Here is an 18,284-nt window from a genome sequence, read left to right as displayed (position 1 = left end):
AGAAGCTCCACATGCCAAATCTGAGTGTCCCTTTATATGGGGGCTATACGTAAAAGTGGACCGATATGGCCCATTTTCAATACCATCCGACCTACATCGATAACAACTACTTGTGCCAAGTTTCAAGTCGATAGCTTGTTTCGTTCGGAAGTTAGCGTGATTTCAACAGACGGACGGACGGACGGACGGACATGCTTAGACTCAGAATTTCACCACGACCCAGAATATATATACTTTATGGGATTTTAGAGCAATATTTCGATGTGTTACAAACGGAATGACAAAGTTAATATACCCCCATCCTATGATGGAGGGTATAAAAAATTAAAATGTTTATATATCGTACATCATTTTATCGTTTGACAAAATTAAATATATTATACCCTGAAACCTTGTATCGTTAATTTAACATTTTGGTACTATAGAGGTTGATGTCTAAAATAATTATCATTTTGTCATCACTTTAACAATTTTCAATTATCCATTCAATTCAGTACTCAGAACATTTTATGCCGACTTTTCAATGTAAAAACACACACGCACCTTGCTCATAAAGCAGTTAAAGATAATTGTGGGAATTTTGGGAAATCATAACAGGCGTGTAGAATTTTTAAAATCCCTTAATAAGTACTATACTATACACCAGGACACTAGAGGGGTCCTGGTGTGTAGGGCATATGGACATAGATGGAATATTGTATCTAACCAAAATATTTTCAATATCGATGTTAAATGTTAGCGTTCACCATAGAAACCTATGGTCTTTGCAGTATTCAAAGACACATCAGCGGCAGATTGTTTGACTATGCCTTCAATCTAAAGGTCCTCAGCTGTGTTGGGTTTGACGTTTCATATACATACATTGATTTTTAACAAAAATTAATTTAAAATTCCTCTAAGTTGTTTGGTGGCAAGTTTTTTTTTTTACATTTTCTAGTAGCTAGCCTGGAAGCCTGTGCCTATGGGCGTAGGCGAGCGTGGGAATTTTGAATATGAATGTGTTAAGGACACGTTGCGGCCTAGACCAAAGATTTCGATGGTTTCATTTTAGTACGATTCCTCAACAAGTATAGACCGGTATTTAATAAAATACCAAAAATAAAAATTAATTTAGTTGAAAATAAAAATATAGAGGGTATAAGAACTACCTCAAAATCGTAACCTTAAAACAAACATCACAAAAATTACATATATCACTTGTGCAGTGTGTTAAAAATACTACAAAGATCGTTAAAGTGACAAAATGTTGATGCCACAAACATAGCTTAAAGTTAAATTAAAACAAGTATATACAGCAGTAAGTTCGGCCGGGCCGAATCTTAAATACCCACCACCATGAACCAAATATTAGAGTTTCCTTTGAAATTTCAGGAGGGCTTGAGGACACTTCCGGAAGATAAATTTAAAGATTTCACCTATGAGGACTATATCAGATTCTGGATTTATAAGAACCATTTTTGTTTTAGTTTTAGAGGAATTATTAACATCTCTTGTAAGTGTGCAAGAAAATTATAAAATAACGTCTTGATTTGAAATCTTGAATCTGTAGATTTTCACCCGAGAAGTAAAATTTGGAAATTTTACATTGAGTTTCAAGCAATTTTCATGATCAGTTGGCCTTCTACACCCTCAAGAAGTGAAGTCGGTCTATATGGAGGCATTACCAAATGGACCGATAAAAACTTAATCCGATACACGCTTTTGTGAGCCTCAAATACCAGAATATTTAGAATTTCAGGCAAATCAGAAAAAACTACGGTTTCTAGAAACCCAAGGATTTAAATCTGGGAATCGTTCTTATGGGGGCTATACTAAAATATGGACCGATACTCACCGTTTTCGGCACACCTCTTTATGACCCGAAAATACCTCTAGATTTCCAATTTCAGGCAAATTGGATAAAAACTTTGGATTCTAGAAGCCCAAGAAGTAAAATCGGGAAATCGGTCTATATGGGGGCTATACCAAAATATGGACCGATACTCATCATTTTAGGCACACCTATTTATGTTCCTAAAATACATCTAGATTTCCAATTTCAGGCAAATTGGATATAAACTACGGTTTCTATAAGCCCAAGACCCCAAATCGGGAGGTCGGTTTATATGGGGACCATACCAAAACATGGACCGATGCTCACCATTTTTGGCACACCTCTTTACGGTTCTAAAGTACCATTTGATTTCCTAATTCAGATAAATTGGATAAAAACTGCGGTTTCTATAAGCCTAAGAAGTAAAATCGGGAGACCGGTCTATATGGGGGCTATAGCAAAACATGGACCGATACTCACCATTTTTGCACACCTCTTTATGGCCATAAAATACCTCTAGATTTCAAATTTCAGGCAAATTGGATGAAAACTGCGGTTTCTATAATCCCAAGAAGTAAAATCGGGAGATCGGTCTATATGGGGGCTATACCAAAACATGGACCGATACTCACCATTTTTGGCACACCTTTTTATGGTCATAAAATACCTCTAGATTTCAAATTTCAGGCAAATTGGATGAAAACTGCGGTTTCTATAAGCCCAAGAAGTAAAATCGGGAGATCGGTCTATATGGGGGCTATACCAAAACATGGACCGATACTCACAATTTTTGGCACACCTTTTTATGGTCATAAAATACCTCTAGATTTCAAATTTCAGGCAAGTTGGATAAAAACTGATGTTTCTATAAGCCCAAGAAGTAAAATCGGGAGATCGGTCTATATGGGGGCTATACCAAAATATGGATCGATACACACAATTTTTGGCACACGTGTTTGTGGTCCTACAATACCTCTAGATTTCCAATTTCAGGCAAATTGGATAAAAACTACGACTTCTATAAGCCCAAGACCCCAAATCGGGAGGTCGGTTTATATGGGGACTATATCAAAACCTGGACCGATATAGCCCATCTTCGAACTTGACCTGCCTGCAGACAAAAGACGAGTTTGTGCAAAATTTCAAAACGATTGCTTCATTATTGAAGACTGTAGCGTGATTACAACAGACAGACAGACAGACAGACAGACAGACAGACGGACAGACGGACATCGTTATATCGTCTTAGAATTTCTCCCTGATCAAGAATATATATACTTTATATAGTCGGAAATCGATATTTCGATGTGTTACAAACGGAATGACAAACTTATTATACCCCCGTCACCATTCTATGGTGGTGGGTATAATTAAAACCAAGAACCGAATACAAAGTTAAACTAACAGTTTTCTCTTTGAAACAAATACGACATTGAAAAGTGATCACCCTTGTGGATAAAATATAGAGGTAACAAAACTCAAGCAACACAGGATTTTAATTCATTGGGGCTAAGGCTTTTAAAACTGTTAAAATTTTTGCTGATCTAAATAAGAGCCACAGCTCCCCAGCAAAAAATGGAGCACTATTTCAGCAGGATTGTAAGGAAGAGAGGCAGTACCAACTGCTTACAAAACAACCGAATCAACGCTGATTTTTGTGGACGATGTCCCGATTTATAGCAGCTTCAACATAGCGCTGATATAATTGCTTATTTCAATAACAATATTGCTCAGAAGTGAGCAATATTGTTATTGGTATGAAGGAAAACAGCACTACCTTTCGCACATCTATACTGCATGAATTGGTTGCAATAACGTAAACGAATGATCATAAACTAGTTTGAGGACTCGTTTACGTTATTGCCGCCGATACATGCAGTATGGATGCACTGCCTACTTTATCGTATACCAAAAAGCGCAACTAAATTTTACTGCTGAAATATTTTTTGCTGCGTCATATCAAAATTCGTAATTTTGTTGTGAAATCACAACCATACGAGAAGTGCACTCAAAAAAAAGTTTGTTTGGATCCAAAGATTTTGACCATCCCTTAAGGATCTTCGTGTTGATTTCGAGTCAAAGGTGTGACTTCATTAGCCCTAGACAGCTTATCTACGTCTGAGAGACATATGTGTTTTTTAGTTTTTCGTTCTCCCTCATGAAAATGAGTATCGAAAATGTGAGTTTAGTTCCGCTTTTTGGTATACAATAAAGTAGTGCATCCACACTACATGAATCAAACTAGTTTATGATCATTCGTTCACGTTATTGCTATCAATTCATGCATTATAGATGCATGAAAGGTAGTGCTGTTTTCCTTCACGCCAACAATGCTATACTCAAGATTATATATCACTTCTGAGCAATATTTCTATTAAAATGAGCAATTATATCAGCGCTATATAGAAGCTGCCCTAAATCGGGACATCGCCCACAAAAATCAGCGCTGATTCGGTTGTTTTTTAAGCAGTAGGTAGTGCCTCTCTCCCTTACAATCCTGCTGAAATAGTGCTCCATTTTTTGATGGGGTGTTTAAATGTTTGTATATAGAATCGGTGTAAGTACACAAATTTTAAAAATTCAAAAATTTTGTCCACATGATAACAACCTATGATACGTCCCACAGACGTATGTTTAGCTTATCCGTGACTTTCAGTAGGTTAAGTTTTCTAGGGTTAAAATACAGACAGTGAGGCGTGGTGTACATAGACCCCGGGGAATAAAAGATATATAGATTTCTATACTGATGGCTCCAAATTGAATGGACAAGTGGAGTTCGGAGTATATTCTAAAGATCTGGAAATTCGAATAGCGAAAAGATTACCTAATCACTGTAGTGTTTTTCAGGCTGAAATATTGGCAATAAGAGAGGTGGTGAATTGGCTGAGAAGTAATGTTCCAAGCAATATTGGCATTAATATATACTCAGACAGTCAACCTGCAATAAAATCCTTGGATTCTGTGTTCCTTAACTCGAAAACGGCCATAGACTGCCGCAAATCTCTCAACGAGATGGCTGAGCAGTACAATATTCACCTAATATTGGTGCCTGGCCATAGGAACATACCGGGGAACTGCGAAGCAGATGAGTTGGCAAGGCTAGGAACTACCTTAGATATTCCAGGGGAACTAGAATCTGTTGGTATGCATCTGGCCACCTGCAAGCTCTTAGTGCGTGAGAAGGCTGTTATGATGGCCAATATTCGATGGGAGAATTGCAAGGGTTGTAACGACACCTAGCAAATATGGCCCCATTTAAACTTAAACCGCACACTAGATATGCTAATGTTCTCGAGACGTCAGATATCACTCCTGATATCTGCTATAACGGGTCGCTGCCTGATAGGCGAATTTGCAAAAACTATAGGTGCGAAGTATAATGACTATTGTATAAGCTGTCATGATGTGGAGGAAAAGGAATCAATTAAACACCTCTTGTGTGAGTGCCCTGCTTTGTGTACAGCGTAAGCGAGTTTTAGGAACATATAGCTTTAGATTACTGGCGGACTTGGAAAACGTTAACTTAAGAAGTTTTTTAATGTTTTTGGAGCAATCTGGTTGGTTCAACAAAAGTAAATAATAGAGAAGGTTCAGTGGTTAAGACTAGAAGTGCCCATATGTAATAGGTACTTTTAGTTAAATTTGGTATCACAATGGACTGAATAGTCTATGTGAGCCTGAAATTTAATCGGGCTGCCACTTTAACCTAACCTATCCTAGGGTTACAATAAAAACATTTCTTAGAAAGTTATCTAACTTTAAATCTATAGATTTTATTTTTAATTTTATGTAGGCTACGTCATCAGATCAAATATTATTTATATAATTTTTTTTATATTTTTATACGCTCCACCATAGGATGGGAGTACATTAACTTTGTCTTTCCGTTTGTAACACATCGAAATATTGCTCTAAGACCCCATAAAGTATATATCTTCTGGGTCGTGGTGAAATTCTGAGTCGATCTGAGAATGTCCGTCCGTCCGTCTGCTGAAATCACGCTAACTTCCGAACGAAACAAGCTATCGACTTGAAACTTGACACAAGTAGTTGTTATTAATGAAGGTCGGATATTATTGCAAATGGACCATATCGGTCCACTTTTACGTATAGCCCCCATATAAACGGACCCCCAAATTTGGCTTGCGAATCCTCTAAGAGAAGCAAATTTCTCCGATCCGGCTGAAATTTGGTACATGGTGTTAGAATATGGTATCTACTAAACATGCAAAAATTGGTCCACATCAGTCCATATTTACATATAGCCCCCATATAAACGGACCCTCAAATTTGGTTTGCGAATCCTCTAAGAGAAACAAATTTCATCCGATCCGACTGAAATTTGGTACATGGTGTTAGTATATGGTCTCTAACAACCATGCAAAAATTGGTCCACATCGGTCCATAATTATATATAACCCCCATATAAACCGATCACCAGATTTGACCTCCGGAGCCTCTTGGAAGACCAAAGTTCATCTGATTCAGTTGAAATTTGGTACGTGGTGTTAATAAAGGGTGATTCTTTTGAGGTTAGGATTTTCATGCATTAGTATTTGACAGATCACGTGGGATTTCAGACATGGTGTCAAAGAGAAAGATGCTCAGTATGCTTTGACATTTCATCATGAATAGACTTACTAACGAGCCACAACGTCGAATTTTCAGTGAATGGGCCCTAGAAAAGTTGGCAGAAAATCCGCTTTTTTATCGACAAATTTTGTTCAGCGATGAGGCTCATTTCTGGTTGAATGGCTACGTAAATAAGCAAAATTGCCGCATTTGGAGTGAAGAGCAACCAGAAGCCGTTCAAGAACTGCCCATGCATCCCGAAAAATGCACTGTTTGGTGTGGTTTGTACGCTGGTGGAATCATTGGACCGTATTTTTTCAAAGATGCTGTTGGACGCAACGTTACGGTGAATGGCGATCGCTATCGTTCGATGCTAACAAACTTTTTGTTGCCAAAAATGGAAGAACTGAACTTGGTTGACATGTGGTTTCAACAAGATGGCGCTACATGCCACACAGCTCGCGATTCTATGGCCATTTTGAGGGAAAACTTCGGAGAACAATTCATCTCAAGAAATGGACCGGTAAGTTGGCCACCAAGATCATGCGATTTGACGCCTTTAGACTATTTTTTGTGGGGCTACGTCAAGTCTAAAGTCTACAGAAATAAGCCAGCAACTATTCCAGCTTTGGAAGACAACATTTCCGAAGAAATTCGGGCTATTCCGGCCGAAATGCTCGAAAAAGTTGCCCAAAATTGGACTTTCCGAATGGACCACCTAAGACGCAGCCGCGGTCAACATTTAAATGAAATTATCTTCAAAAAGTAAATGTCATGGACCAATCTAACGTTTCAAATAAAGAACCGATGAGATTTTGCAAATTTTATGCGTTTTTTTTTTTTAAAGTTATCAAGCTCTTAACAAATCACCCTTTATATGGCCTCAAACTCCCATGCAAAGATTGGTCGAAATCGGTCCATAATTATATATAGGCAAAATTCATCCGATCTGCTTGAAATTTGGTACGTGGTGATCGTATATGATATTTAACAACCATGCCAAAAGTGGTCCATATCAGTCCCGATCCCGAGATTTGATTTTGGAGCCTCATGGAGGAGCAAATTTCATCTGAGTCAGTTGAAAGTTGGTACATTGTGCTAGTATATGGCCTTTAACAACCATGCCTAACTAGGTCCATATCGGTCTATAGTTATATATAGCCCTCAAATAAATCGATCCCCAATCACACAAAAATTGGTCCATATCAAGTTTATAATTGTATATAGCCCCCATATAAGTGACCCCCATATTTCAATTCTGGCTCTCTACGTACCGTGCAAAAAGTCCATATTGATTCGTAATTAATTGTAGACTTAACTATACATAACTGTTTTGTCTAATATATACCACGTATGGATTAACTCACAATTTAGAAAACGATGTTAAGAAGTTTTAAGATACCACAACCCAAGTATTTCGATTGTGGATGACAGTCTTTCGTAGAAATTTCTACGCAATCCATGGTGGAGGGTACATAAGATTCGGCCTGGCCGAACTTACGGCCATATATACTTGTTTTTTTTTTTTATTTAAAAAATAATCTTCAATTTACTATAATATTGAGATTCAATAAAAAATGCTTCAGATATTGAGAAAAACTTATTTTGAGAATTTGCATCATTAGTTTAAAGGAAACAAAATTTATTGGACAATATTATTATTTTTTACTAATTTCGTACTTAGAAGGAAAAAATGGAGTTCAAAATTGCAAAAATGTCTTAAGTGCCATACAATCCCAGCAAAAAAAGCGTCCGCAAAAAAGTAGTGAAAATGTTCTTTTTGGATCCGGAAGTGGTGCAAAATTGGCGCAGAAACGATTATTTTAACATGGGCTTGTCATAGGACGGATGTCCACCATTTCAACAGCCGCCACCGTGGTGCAATGGTTAGCATGCCCGCCTTGCATACACAAGGTCGTGGGTTCGATTCCTGCTACGACCGAACACCAAAAAGTTTTTCAGCGGTGGATTATCCCACCTCAGTAATGCTGGTGACATTTCTGAGGGTTTCAAAGCTTCTCTAAGTGGTTTCACTGGAATGTGGAACGCCGTTCGGACTCGGCTATAAAAAGGAGGTCCCTTGTCATTGAGCTTAACATGGAATCGAGCAGCACTCAGTGATAAGAGAGAAGTTCACCACTGTGGTATCACAATGGACTGAATAGTCTAAGTGAGCCTGATACATCGGGCTGCCACATAACCTAACCTAACCTCAACAGCCGCTGCACTGAATTTGCATCACTTCTTAAGGTGTGAGGCGAATTCAGTGTTTTGGATGTGAATTTCTTTGTGATATTTTGACAAATAAATAATTATATTATTATAACAAATAAATTATACGCCACACTGTGGAACCGGGTATTATAAGTTAGTGCATATGGTTGCAACACCCAGAAGGAGACGAGATAGACACATGGTGTCTTTGGCAAAACTGCTCAGGGTGGGCTCTTGAGTCGATATAGCGATGTCCGTCTGTCCGTGAACACATTTTTGTAATCAAAGTCTAGGTCGAAATTTTAGTCCAATCGACTTCAAATTTGGCACAAGTATGTGTTTTGGCTCAGAATAGATCCCTATTGATTTTGGAAGAAATCGGTTCAGATTTAGGTATAGCTCCCTTATATATATTTCGCCCGATATGGACTTATATGGCTCCAGAAGCCAGAGTTTTATCCTAATTTGCTTAACATTTTGCACAAGAAGAACAATTAGTGTTATAGTAAAGTGTGCCAAATTTTATTGAAATCGGTTCAAATTTAGATATACCTCCCATAAATATGTTTCGCCCGATATGGACTAATACGGTCCCAGAAGCCAGAGTTTTACCCCAATTTGGTTGAAATTTTGTACTAGGAGTACAATTAGTAGTGAAGTCAAGTGTGCCAAAGTTTTTTGAAATCGGTTCAGATTTCGATATATCTCCCATATATAGCTTTCGCCCGATTTACACTCATATGACCACAGAGGCCAATTTTTAACTCCGATTTAGTTGAAATTTTGCACAGGGAGTAGAATTAGTACTGTAACTATGCGTGCCAAATTTGGTTGAAATCGGTTCAGATTTAGATATATCTCCCATATATATGTGTTTCTGATTTCGATAAAAATGGTCAAAATACCAACATTTTCCGTGTAAAATCGCCACTGCTTAGTCGAAAAGTTGTAAAAATGACTCTAATTTTCCTAAACTTCTAATACATATATATCGAGCGATAAATCATAAATAAACTTTTGCGAAGTTTCCTTAAAATTGCTTCAGATTTAAATGTGCATTAGCCGACTAGTGCATTAGCCGACTTAAATTTTGTCCAGATCGAGTGAGATTTAAATGTATGTATTTGGGACAAGCCTTTATATAGCCCCCAACACATTCGACGGATGTGATATGGTATCGAAAATTTAGATCTACAAAGTGGTGCAGGGTATAATATAGTCGGCCCCGCCCGACTTTAGACTTTCCTTACTTGTTTTTAAATTTTTTTATGATTTTTAATGCATTATAACGCTTGTCTGGAACTTTTGTGATAAAATATTTTCAAAAATTCGAAATTTTTCTACAAAGGATTTAGCATTTTTTTCGACTAAATTTAGATAATTTGTACCATTTTATTAATTCTTAATCTGTTTTTAACGTATTTGAAACACACAAAAAAAAAATAAATTTCCCAATAAACATATGAAAAAAGGCGAGTTATAAAGAAATTGACTCAAATGAACTTCAGTTAAAATAAAGAACACCTTTGGTAGAGCATTTTTGGAAGTTTTTTAAAGTTGTGCCTTGAGAAGAACTTCCAAATTTTTTTGCTGGGATGTTCAAGATGGGCATATTATAGTTAAAATTTACAAATTTTAAGAAATTCTGAACTATTTTGTGGGAGACACGAATTAAGTTAATCTATATGCTTCATTTGTGTATAATTTTTTCCGCTGTTTTAATTAATTTAACTAACGTACGTCAAAAATTTTTTAAGTCATGGGAACTTTCTTAAAACGCAATAATTCCATGAACTAAAATAGAATTAAATCGGCTTTAGTGAATTATAGGCTTCAGTTTTTTTGAGTATGGCTAGAAATCATTACCAAGATCCTTAGGTAAAAGTTATCCATGTAAACTTTTTTGAAATGTGTACCGATTTCTCCAATTTAGGGACCACCAGAAGAAGCAAAAATGTTTATCAGATTTGATTGCAATGTAGACAACTTTTGTCATAGGGCCAAAGATTTCATGTGCTTAAAATAAGAATGCGTACACGCAAAGAAATAATTCTTTCCTCCCAAACGAAATTTTAGACAAACAAAGTTCGTTTCTCATTTGCTTTTTGCTGTAAGGAAGTGTTTTTGGAAGAAAAGTATATACTTTTTGTGATAAACGTTTATTCTTTTCCAGGATGTAAAAACAATTTCATAAAGACAAACTCAAAAAAAAAATTGTTTTCTTGCTAATTGCATTTTCCCTCACATCTTTCTCACATCCACGAGATTTTTTAGTTCTTAACACCTTTTCCTGTAATACCAACAATGTAGAAGAAATTATACGATTTTATAAATTTTTAAAATTTTTTTACCTTTCGCCTGGACGGAGAATCGAACCGCGGACCATTCACTTTGTAAGCCAACACACTAACCACTGAGCTATGTACCTGTTATGGTCATCAATAGATAAATATCCATATAAGTTGTATTTATATAGCATAGCTTGCGGCGCCCACGAACCGAATAAACAAAGTTTATTTAACAGAAACAAACATTTAGTTTGGCACCGTGGAGCAGTGGTTGCTACGTCCGACTTGCATGCCAAGGGTCGTGGGTTCGATCCCTGCTTCGACCAAAGTTTTTTTTTTTATTGTTTACATGTATTCCAGATATGTTCGAAAGATTCCGAAAAAAATGTTCAACATTACATTGTAGTATATTAAATTTTGAAGTGTAAAATGTGTCTTATTAAAGACCTAAAGTCAGAAAAGAACAGTGTTTGATATAAACGAAATGGACTGTGTTGTTGTTTCAAAAATAACTTTTTTTATTGAAAAAATAAAAATTTTGTAACAAACGAAATTTTTTGGTGATAAAAGTTTAAAATTTTCGAAGCAATTCAAAAAACTCTAACAAAAGAAAAACGTTTTCGGTACACGTTTTTTTTTCTTTGCGTGTATTGTGCTTAGCATTGAAGACGCATTTCTCTGATATGAAGTTTTTTTCCTTGTCCAAATTCGTTAAACTTTTCCTGTTTATCTTTACAAAATTACTGAGTTAATTTTGCTCGACTCCGGCTCCCACTCCGACTCCGGAGTCGACTCCAGGTGGTGTACCAAAATATCATTTTAACTGTATTCCAATTGTATTTTTAAGGTTCCAAAAATAGACCGATATAAGTATTCCATTTTGCCATATGTGTTTATATGTCAAAAAGAACTCTAATTTTAAATGTTGATATGACTCGACGACAATCCTCAGCATTTTTGGGATGTAAAGAACTCTACATTTTAATTTTTTGATGTGGTCTCTGTATAGTCTTGTGTCGTATTAAAATACGACACAAGACTATACAGAGACCACATCTAAATATGGGTAGATAACAACAACCTCCAGAATATGTATTTATAAAAACACAAAATTTCAAAAAATAATTAGGCTTCCAGAAGTTTTAGAAGTAAAATCCTGGCATTGGTCTATATAGGCATTTTACAAAAAATAAATTTACATAAAAGAGAAAAATAATAATAAAATCAAAATGTCGGACTAATCAAATAGAATGTTTAGATGTTAAAAAAAATGTAATGTGTCGGATATATAAAAAAAAAAACATAAACTGCCAAAAATTAGGACGGACGGAATTTTAAATAACGACTAACATACAACATATGACAGGAATAGCTGGACAGTTATGAAAACTGTTTCTATAGAAGTAAAATGGTGAAACATCGATTTATAAATGGTCTATCAGTTATGGACATTACAGGCCATTAATTTAATGTAAAGAATTTCGAGTGGCTTTGATGAAACAAACTTTCTCCCAAAAGACCGGCAGTGGTTTAATTTTAAATTACAGCTTCCAAAGACATCGGGTGTATATTTCCCAAGTAATTATGTAGGGCTATCTCAAAATCTGGGCTGACGGGAAAATTCCGCATTTGTTTATGACTCCCAAATAACTCTAAATTCAAAATTTCTGATAAATCTTATGAACATTTTAGACTGAGAAAAATTGTTTAAAAAAATCGGAAGTTGGGTTTAAATGTCTTGCTATATTACAAAATTGTCCGGTATGACCTATCTTCGAACTCGACATGCCTGCCAAAAATTCAGAAGGTTAGGTTCTACTGTTATATTGCCTTAAAATTGTACACCCTCAAAAAAATCGCTTCTGTAACATATACTCCCAAACATATTTTGCTTCAAGCATATAAATTTTTGGGTATTGCCCAAACATTTATATGTTTGATTTCTCCCAATATATAATATGTTTGAAAGCATATTGGTCTAAACAATATAATATGTTTGGGTAGTCTAAGTTCCAAACATTTTGTATTTTTCCATCCAAATTCAATAATGTTGTCTTCCAAAAAACTATATGTTCTTATGTGAACATATAATATGTTTGGAGGCATTTTGGACCCAAAAATATTATATGCTGAGAAGAATTTTCTCCCAAAGAATATTGTGCTCAAAATTTTTTTTCTGCCTAATTGTATATTGCCTCACATTTTTTTCACTTCCATGAGTTTTTTTAGTTCTTAGCACCTTTTTCTGTAATACAAACATTGTAGAAGAAATTATTAAATTTTATAATTTTTTTTTTCAATTTTATCTTTTGCCGGACGGGGATTCGAACAAGGACCACACAGTTTGTTCAGCATTACATACTATCATATTAAATTTTTACTACGAAATTGTTAAATGTGTGTTAAAGTCAGAAAAGAAAAGTGCTTGAAATAAACGAAATGGACTGAGTTCAAATCAAATATTATTTTTTTATTGCAACAATAAAAATTGTGTAACAAATAAAGGTTTTTGTATACAAGTTTAAAATTTTCGAAGAAATTCAAAAACTCTTACAAAAGAAGAACGTGAAGTCGAGTATATATAAATATTTTTCCATCGAATCCTAAGGTTAACGATAACCATTCAAAAGCACATTATATTTAAATTCTAAACAGTAATTTTACAACAGCACATAAATTTATTTTGGTTTGAACAATTGTTTGCTAGCATGTAACACCATTAATTTAGAAATACAAATAAATATGAATTTTTAATAACGAATAATTTTGTACTTAATTTAATTCTTAAGGCCGGTATAAATTGGTATTATCGCGTTAAAATGGCCATGTTTACCCTTTTACTTTTCTTTAATAATTTCTTTTAAAGAAAATAAACTTATTCAATTGTTGCTTTGGATCTTTCCCCACCATGTTATAATACAATTTACCGGAAAAAGTTGTAATGTTATTCTGGTTTTGCCGCTAAAATGAGAAATAAATTTAGCGGCAAAACTCGAACTCAATGCCCGCTTTTATTTTCGAAAAAATCCGTCAACTCCTCTTGGACTACTCATTAATAAAGATGAACTAATCTTTGTTTTTATAGATCTTATTGTTTAATTTTTCACTGTTTCGCCCTGTTTTCATTTTACTTTCACAACTCTAAAAATAGTGCACTGAAAAAATATTGTCGTGAGGCCAAAGAGTTCATGTCCTTAAAATAAGAATACAACTTTTGCTTAGCTTAGAAGACGCATTTCTCTAATATAAAGTTTTTTTCCACGTTCAAAGGTCGATACTTTCAATGAAGTCGTGTTGTCGTTATAATTAAGTGATTTGACTTAAAAATGGGTATCATAATAGGAAAGAACAAATTTTTGGACTAAGGTCAACTTGACTTTAATAATTCAGAACAATTCATTAAAATTAATGAAACTGTCTTTAAATTTGTTGCATTTTTGCATCTTGACTACAAGGCAAAAATCATTAAAAAATAGGATATGTTTTTCAATACTTTATTTTAAAGACATTTTTTACTTGAAACATAAGCATAATTTCTACTGGAAGTCTTGTTTTTAACGGACATTTTATAGCATATGAAAAAAAGCTGAAAAAGCGAAAAATTGAAATGTGCTTCGTAGAGTCAAGTACACAAAACCCCATTTAAGAGAGAATTGTGTCTTAAAAGCATCCTTACTTGTATTCTCCGCTTCTTTGGTTCGGAATCAATACCAAAATGGTTAAAGTGGAGACACAATCTTTGGAACCGGACATGCTTTTTGTTCAGTGTATAGTGCCCTTTATTTAGTTTTTATAAAGATCCCTTTAATTACCTTTATTTGAATATTTTGACTTACTCGTCCTACGTTCCGATTTGTTTTGACGAAACAAAAAAATTGTGCCCGTAATGCGAAAATGATAAACAAAAATCATGCTCTTTTTTTTCAAATATATTTTATCTTGGTTCCGAATGAATTTTCTCTCCGAATACTAATTTTAATATTTTACTTAAGCATATACAATTTTTGGCGAAGTCTTATATCACAACATAATATGTAAATTTATAATATGTAAATTTATACTTGTTTATATTCACACATAGTATTTTTCCTATATTTAATGAAATTTTCTTTGTGTATATATATTTGTAATGCGCCAATTGGTTACTTTCATTATTTTACTTCCAGCATACACTTTGTCTCTCTTTGTAAACACATATATGTTTATGGGCTATTTCTAAATTAATATATGTTTGCATCCAAGCATATTATATTTACAAACATTTTATGTCCCAAACATAATATGTTCTAACATATTAACATATATGTCCCAAACATATTATGCTAGTTTATGAACATTATATGTTTGCACTCAAAAATATTGTGTTTAAAAATTTGAGTTCCAAACATATAATGTTTATACCCAAACATATGAAAAACAGTCTTTTTCGTCCGTGTACCTTTATCAAGAGTAACATATATATATAGGGTCAAAAGTCGATATTTTAATATGTTAAAAATGGACAATGCAATTGACCAATTCAGCCGATATTTTAGTCAAACCTAATTTTTACATCACCGCAAAATTTCACCGGTATAAATACACTTTGAATAGCCTGAAATCCAGTACTTCGTTTTTCGTTGTTCGATTGAAACCCCTAATGGAATCTAATTTGTCGAAATATTTCTTTAGTAACAACGATATGAAGTCTTTTTCAAATTTTGTTTCGTCGGAGTCGAGCAAAATTTCTACGACTCCGGCTCCGACTCCAAGACTCCGATTCCGGCTCCGACACCACAGCCCTGGTCACCAGTATGTTCGCTTTCCGTGTGCAAATTTTCGTGGTTACTTTATTAACACAGTTCAATATAAAACAGATAAATTAAATCAATTGATGCGCAGTTTCTTTTTTCTCTAGATTTCGCAAAACTCTACAGGAATAACATATGTTTGTTTTCATTTGTAATTTTGATTATTTCAGAAAATAAAGTGATTTTCAACGCGAAAATCGAACATAGTACCCATCTTTAGCTTTACAATTTTTTTTGGTGACAATTGTCATGTTTACGCTTCAAATTTCTATAGGTGTGCCCCACAGATTAGTATGCCAGCGCCAAAAAGTATGCAATAATTCCACTGATAATTAAAAAAACTATTTAAACGGTTTTATCGACCTGAACAAGTTAAAACATTATTAAATTCTATAGGCAACTCATATGGAAATTTTGTTTGCATGCCAGTTTTGCCACGTATAGGCCAATATGTTCGGTTTTAGTGTTGAAATTTTCGCGCTTATTTAAGTAAAATACAGTGGACCACTGTCTCCTAGATTTTGTTCACATTTGGAAGATGTCCAACTAATAGAGATTAATTTTTATGTGTTAATATATACACTGAAAAACAAGCATGCCCGGTTCCAAAGATTTTGTCTTTACTTTAATTTGGCATTGATTCCGAGCCAAACAAGCGGAGAATACAAGTAAGGATACTTTTAAGACACAATTCTCTTTTAAATTTAGGTTTTGTGTTCTTGCCTCTAGGAAGTAAATTTTAATTTTTCCTTTTTTCAGCTTTTTTCTTCATATGCTATCAAAGTCCTTTAAAAACGAGTTAAAGACAAGTTTATTTTCGATATTTAGACTCGACTTCTAGTAGAAATTATGCTATGTTTCAAGTAAAAAAACGTCTTTAAAATAAAGTGTTGGAAAAAATGTGCTATTTTTGAACGATTGTTTGCTTTGTAGTCAAGATGCAAAAAGACAACAAATTTAAAGACAATTTCATTAATTTTAAAAAATTTTCGGAATTTTAAATAATTTTCTTTCATGATATGATACCCATTTTTAAGTCAAATCACTTAATTATAAGGACAATACGACTTCATTGAAGAGTTTATCGACTTTTGGACAAAGAAAAAAACTTTATATTAGAGACATACGTCTTTTAAGTTCTTCTTAAGGAACAACATTAAATCCACTTCCAAAAGTGTCCTTCCAAAGATGTTCTTTACTTTAACTACTCAGAATGTTCTTTTATTATAATTTTTATAATATCCCAGCAAAAAAAAAATGGAAGTTGTTCCACAAACATTTCTGTTAAAGCCCATCCCCCATCGAGTTTTTTCAACTTCCGATGCAGTCCTTTTGGACAAGTCCACAAACATTTCTTCTAAAGCGCATCGTGGGATCCCCCAATGATTTTTTCCACTTCCGATGCAGTCCTTTTGGACAAGTGCACAAACATTTCTTCTAAAGCGCATCTTGGGATCCCCCAATAATTTTTTTCTACTTCCGATGCAGTCCTTGTGGACAATTATTACAAAGAACGCAATCAGGCTATTTTAAGTGCAAATTTTGGACAATTAAATTTTACAAAAAAAAATAGAAAACTAATAAAAAACAAGTAAGGAAAGTCTAAAGTCGGGCGGGGCCGACTATATTATACCCTGCACCACTTAGTAGATCTAAATTTTCGATACCATATCACATTCGCCAAACGTGTTGGGGGCTATATATAAAGGTTTATCCCAAATACATACATTTAAATATCACTCGATCTGGACAGAATTTGATAGACTTCTACAAAATCTATAGACTCAAAATTTGTGTCGGCTAATGCACTAGGGTGGAACACAATGTTAGTAAAAAACAAGTAAGTAATGTCTAAAGTCGGACGGGACCGACTATATTATACCCGTCACCACTATGTAGACCAAACATTTGTGTTACCATTTCAACTCCTTCAAATTTAGTGAGAATTATTATGAAGGCTTTTATTAGAAATATTTATATAATTTATATAAAGGGTGATTCTTTTGAGGTTAGGATTTTCATGCATTAGTATTTGACAGATCACGTGGGATTTCAGACATGGTGTCAAAGAGAAAGATGCTCAGTATGCTTTGACATTTCATCATGAATAGCCGAACGATCTGCCACAACGTCGAATTTTCAGTGAATGGGCCCTAGAAAAGTTGGCAGAAAATCCGCTTTTTTATCGACAAATTTTGTTCAGCGATGAGGCTCATTTCTGGTTGAATGGCTACGTAAATAAGCAAAATTGCCGCATTTGGAGTGAAGAGCAACCAGAAGCCGTTCAAGAACTGCCCATGCATCCCGAAAAATGCACTGTTTGGTGTGGTTTGTACGCTGGTGGAATCATTGGACCGTATTTTTTCAAAGATGCTGTTGGACGCAACGTTACGGTGAATGGCGATCGCTATCGTTCGATGCTAACAAACTTTTTGTTGCCAAAAATGGAAGAACTGAACTTGGTTGACATGTGGTTTCAACAAGATGGCGCTACATGCCACACAGCTCGCGATTCTATGGCCATTTTGAGGGAAAACTTCGGAGAACAATTCATCTCAAGAAATGGACCGGTAAGTTGGCCACCAAGATCATGCGATTTGACGCCTT

General features: G+C 34.7%; 1 protein-coding gene across 1 annotated transcript in view; it reads left to right on the top strand.

Annotated features, from left to right (window-relative positions):
- The first annotated feature begins 1,054 nt into the window (after window positions 1-1,054).
- Orco (odorant receptor co-receptor) overlaps window positions 1,055-18,284 on the top strand; it is a 99,139-nt gene continuing 81,909 nt past the window's right edge. The window contains exons 1-2 of the mRNA XM_075290900.1: window positions 1,055-1,282; window positions 3,184-3,281. The gene's annotated coding sequence lies outside the window, so the exon portion shown is untranslated. The remainder of the gene's footprint in view (window positions 1,283-3,183; window positions 3,282-18,284) is intronic.

This window comes from Haematobia irritans, chromosome 1 (assembly GCF_050003625.1).
Source record: "Haematobia irritans isolate KBUSLIRL chromosome 1, ASM5000362v1, whole genome shotgun sequence".
Classification (NCBI taxonomy): Eukaryota; Metazoa; Arthropoda; class Insecta; order Diptera; family Muscidae; genus Haematobia; species Haematobia irritans.
Note: the sequence above shows the minus strand (reverse complement) of the source record. Positions and strands in the feature narration are given on the sequence as shown.